General features: G+C 36.5%; 1 pseudogene; it reads right to left on the reverse strand.

Moving 5' to 3' along the window:
- Window positions 1-529: 529 nt before the first annotated feature.
- Window positions 530-2,469, reverse strand: LOC110143549 (gem-associated protein 2-like; annotated as a pseudogene).
- Between the last annotated feature and the right edge of the window lie 3,126 nt (window positions 2,470-5,595).

Genomic DNA, 5,595 nt, shown 5'->3' on the forward strand with positions numbered 1-5,595 from the left:
CCATTTATTTTTATTAGTTGGAGGCTAATTACTTTACAATATTGTAGTGGTTAAAAAAAAAGAATTTTCCACAGTTTGTTGTGATCCATACAGTCAAAGGCATTGGTGTAGTCAATAAAGCAGAAGTAGATGTTTCTCTGAAACTCTGTTGTTTTTTCAATGATCCAACAGATGTTGGCAATTTGTTGTCTGGTTACTCTGCCTTTTCTAAATCCAGCTTGAACATCTGGAGGTTCATGGTTCATGTACTATTGAAGCCTGGCTTGGAGAACTTTGAGCATTACTTTGCTAGTGTGTGAGATGAGTGAGTGCAATTGTGCGGTGGTTTGAACATTCTTTGGCATTGCCTTTCTTTGGGATTGGAATGAAAACTGACCTTTTCCATTGTATTGGGTTGGCCAAAATGTCCCTTTCAGTTTGTCTCTAAGATGGTACAGAAAAATCCAAATGAACATTTTGGCCAACCCAAACTTCCTCAAACTCAGCCTGCCATCATCACAAGTATCTTCTATCTCCAAGATCAGCTGCATCAAGATGGCTTACCATCTATATCACGTTGGTGAAAACACCTGCTAACCAAACAGATGAATACATTTAAAGCAGGAACTCTCATCATCCTTGTTGTCCACTAGGAACCTCAGTTCATAGCACCTTCTTGCAAGCTGACAAACCGGTGAATGACTCTCAGGTAACCAAGGTTCTTGAAGACAAGCCACTAAAGAATAAATAAAGCCATCATCCCACTTCTGTTAAAAAGTCTGTTTCTCCAAACAGTTATGCACTAGTTACTAGTTAACAAATAACTAGTTACTGCTGACTGATTCATTCTTCTAACAGTATGAATCAAGGGAAGAAAACCAATCTGTGTATAATCTATCCTAGGACTTTCATTTGTAGCTGATTCAACAGCCTGTTTTACACCTAACATTTCACCGAGACAAAATTTTTTACAACTCTCTTCATCTTCAGATTTTTGAAGAATGGATATTTATCCCAGGAAACAGGAAATAATTACTTATTTTACATGTTTTAAAGACTTGATTCTATTACTACCCAGCTGCTGAGAATTCCAGTGACTGTCTGTCCATACACTCTTGAACAATTGAAAACTGTGCCACTTGTTGCTGTTGCCTCTGCAGTTTAGGGAATGATCCTTCAGGATCAGGTATTTATTCTGAAAGTGAAATGATCACACTTTGCTTCCTTTTCAAATTCTTTGGGTCATTGTGAGCTACCACATCTGGATAGAGATGCTTCAATCTAAACTGGCCTCAGAGATTCTTGAGGCATCCTTGGGGGCACAGAGGGACCTAAATTTTCTGTCAAATTGCAGGGCTCCACTGACAACAGTCTGGACATCAACTCTTCCACTGTGGACTCCACTGGTACCTATGCCGTGGTTTTCAACTTGGCCAGGTTGGCCAATCCTACTCAGCACATGTGCCAAGTCTAGGTTGGTCACTGCACAGGCACACAAACAGACACTTTTGACAGAGAGCTGAGCAAGAAGAAGGCCATAGTGGCTAAATTATGTATGAGTAAACCTGTTGATTGTATCAAAGTTAAAGCACCAGTGGTGTAATGAAAATTGTGAGTTTAGTTCCTTGAGGAAGTGGTGATCAACATCCCCCAAAACTATTTACATCTTTAATCAGTACAACCCTAATCAATTTTTTCTACAGTTCACTCATTGTCAGAGGTAGGTATTTTCTTCTGCATCATGTAATTGATCACTGGAAAATAAGGTCGGAATCTATTAATTCTACTCCTTCATTTCACAGATGAGAAATCATGTCTACAGCTCAGCGATACGTAATCATGATAGAGACTGGCCTAGAATCTAGGTCTCAGGATAAGAAGTCTAATTCACATTCTATCTATGTCATGCTACATGCCACAAACACACACCCATCTCCCTCATTCAGGAGGTAATTTTAAGTCTGATATTCTGCATCTGGTATATCCCACCCATACCCTTCCCACATTAGTAGTTTTAACTTATGCTCTTTCTGTAGCTTTTGAGGATAGTTGACACTCATGAATGACGATGGAAATGACATTCCTCTTGATTAAGGATTTTTATTATCAGACCCCTAAATTTTCTTTCATCTTAGGACCTAGTTTTACTAGCATGGCAACCTCTCTCTCTTTTGCTTATTTAGTTACCCTTTCTTTCTCTATTCTTATGTCTTTCTTAAGGGGCAATATAAAGACTTGTCTTTTATGGTTCTCAGTCCAGTGCCTACTCCAACATCCCCATCCCTCCCCCGACTTTATATATTAGACACACATGCTTGCTTACAAATAATATTGTGCTGATATTCTGAATGTAACAGTACATTAGAATTAGTCCTCTATGGCTCCTTAAATTAAGCCTAGTGGATCCAATTAGAATTTGATGCTACTTTATTAAAGCTGTGCTTAAAATTACTGTACTGATGAAAGTCTCATAATTACCTTTGGGAGCATCTTCTATTTGTGACTGGACTACTCATTGAAATCCTGAGCAATTGCCAGACCTACAGGCGCCTTCTGGGAAAAGCTGCCAAGGCAGATTGCTATGCAAAAGTAGCCAAGTTTTTTTGGAATGTGACTTTAAGAATCTGGTTACAACTGATTGAACCAAGGATTGTTAGTCAAAGGAATATATTTATTGACTAACATTGGACTAGCAGCCTATAAGATGGCCAGTGAAATTTCTTTATATTTTTTAGTTAATAGTAAGATGTTCTGTCAAGAAGGGAGTTAATATAAGATATACCAATAGGGGTGGTAGATACCAATATTAGAAGGAAAATATAATGGAAAAATAAAAATAAATAACCTATTTGTCCCAAACATTTTGTCTTCCAAGTCATGATGGTCAAATAGGAAATATTTGGGTTTTAGAGTTAGGTAGATTTGGATTCAAATATTTCATATTCTCATTGAATCTAAACTTCCTTCTTTTAAAAATGAGAACAGTAATAACTTCTTTTAAATATCATTAAAAATGTTAAATGATAAAGTGTTTTAAAAGACAGAACATAGTATAAACCAAATAGACAAATATCCAACAAATGGCAGCAAATAAGGGAATAGCTCATGAATTGCTTGCACAGATTAAATGAGGTAACATGTGCTATGCTCCAGACACAGCATAGGCATCTATTTATAGTAAATGTTCCTTCTGTCCCATGTGATTCCAGGAAGTATAAAGACTTCCTTTAAATATCAAAGTAGATTTGAATTTCTGGTCTTCATTTGTTCGTATACTCAAGAAATGTTTAGTGAGAATCTGCCATATGCCAGACTAGAATAGAAAGATAAATCAGAAAGAGTTCTTGATAACTGGAAGTGCATAGTATGGATTTCAGAAAGACAGGAAAATAGGCAAATGACGTTTCAATGTGGTGAGTGCTATAACAGGGTATTCTGGTAGTATGCATGGTTTTCCAAATCTTTGAAAATTAAAATCAATACATCAAGAAGCATAAATTCCTCTCCCAGAAACCAATCAGAAGGGTATACAATGCCTGGAAATGCAAACCAGCTACTGCATGTAAGAGGTATTTAAAAGAAAGCTACAGTGTCTGTGAATGCTGAGAAGAGAAGAAATGTATCTGGCTAGCAAAATTCAAAGGAGATGCCCATCAACAAGAAAACAAAAGCTTTCTTCCAACACCATCTGGCAAAAGAAAGGTCTGAGTTAATAGTAAAATAGCATCTTGTGCATTATAGCTTCTATTCTGATATTTCCTGTGTTTCCCCCTTTTTTAGATGAGACTGAAATGAGAATATTAGCTGCATTCATCTCTCCATTCATCCAAATCCTCACTCCCTGTAAAGCACACCATATGTGAAAGAAAAGCTTTAAAAATACATAATGCTTCTATTTTCATCTACTTCCAGAAATAAGCACTATAAATTATGCCCAGCCACCAAGTAATATTATTGAGCATCTGTTCATGGCATTTAAATGTCTAAAGGGGCTAAGGTTATTTAGCTGAGAAAGGAGAAAACCAGAAGTAGCATTTGTGACAGTCTATTATTTAAAGGGCAGTAAACAACTATTTATCATACCCTCTTAGGAATGAATAAGAGAAAAGAAGCTTGCAAGTATAAGAACTTCTTCAATATGAAGCTTACAATAAAACAGTGAAATAGTTATTTCTACTTATCTGTTATTACATTTATACACATATACCTGTATATATAAAGAATTATAGAACCAGGATATGCCAAATTTTATATCAAAGAGAAAAATTGGGGGAGGATAACCAGAAAGTTTGAGAATCATGTTACCTCATAAACATATATTTTTAGAAGTTACCTACAAATCTATTTTCCTCAATCCAGTATTCATTGTGTAAATAATATGTTATCAGGCCAAGTATTTGAAGGATTACAAAAAGTATAAATTGTAATCCTTGCACCAAAAGAGTTTATAGTCTGTTGGGAGACAAAGTAGAAGAAGTGGTAGAAAATATAATGCTATTCACAATTATATTCTGTAGTGGTTGTATGATGTAGATGGCAACATTGCAGGTGTTCTGAAGATAACAGGCTTAGATTAGTTTGGAAGTCTTATATTAGCCTGGAGGCAGAGAAACTTGAGTTGATATTTTATATTTTAAAAAAATGTGTACAATTTTAAAGGTTACACTCCATTTAAAATTATTACAAAATATTAGTTATATTCCTCCTGCTGTACAGTATGTCCTTGTAACCTATCGTATACCAAACAGTTGGTACCTCCCATTTCCTCAAGCTTATATCACCACTCCCCACCTCCCTACTGGTAATCATTAGCATATTTTCTTTTGTTTCTTTTTGTTATATTCACTAATTTCTTTTTTTTTTAATTTCCACATGTAAATGATCTCATACAGTACTTGTCTTTCTCTATCAGACTGATTTTACTTAACATAATGCCCTCCAAATTCACCCACATTGCTACAAATGGGAAAAATCCATTTTTATGGCTGTCTAGTATTTCACTGTATACATTAATATACACAACACCTCTTCTTTATCTGTTTATCTGTTGATGGACACTTAGGTTGCTTTCTTCTTGGCAATTATAAACAATGCTGCTTTGAACATTGAGGTGCATGTATCTTTCAAATTAGTGTTTGTTTGTTTGTTTGATGTATACCAGGCAGTGGAATTGCTGGGTCATACAGTAGTTCTGGGGCTTTCCAGGTGATGCTATGGAAAAGAACCAGACTGCCAATGCAGAAGACAAAAGAGACACAGATTCCATTCCTGTGTTGGGATGATCTCGTGGAGGAGAAATTGGCAACACACTCCAATATTCTTGCCTGGAGATTCCCATGGAAAACGGAGTCTGGTGAGCTATAGTCCAAAGGGTTGCAAAGACTTGGGCAAAACTAAAGCAACTTAGCATGCACAGTAGTTCTATATAGTTGTTTTGAGGAAGTTCAGTTCAGTCACTCAGTCATGTCTGACTCTTTGCGACCCCATGGACTGCAGCATGCCAGGCCTCCCTGTCCATTACCAACTCCTGGAGTTTACTCAGACTCATGTCCATCGAGTCAGTGATGCCATCCAATCATCTCATCCTCTACCATCTCCTTCTCCTCCTGCTTTCAA

Source organism: Odocoileus virginianus, chromosome 6, assembly GCF_023699985.2.
Source record: "Odocoileus virginianus isolate 20LAN1187 ecotype Illinois chromosome 6, Ovbor_1.2, whole genome shotgun sequence".
Classification (NCBI taxonomy): domain Eukaryota; kingdom Metazoa; phylum Chordata; class Mammalia; order Artiodactyla; family Cervidae; genus Odocoileus; species Odocoileus virginianus.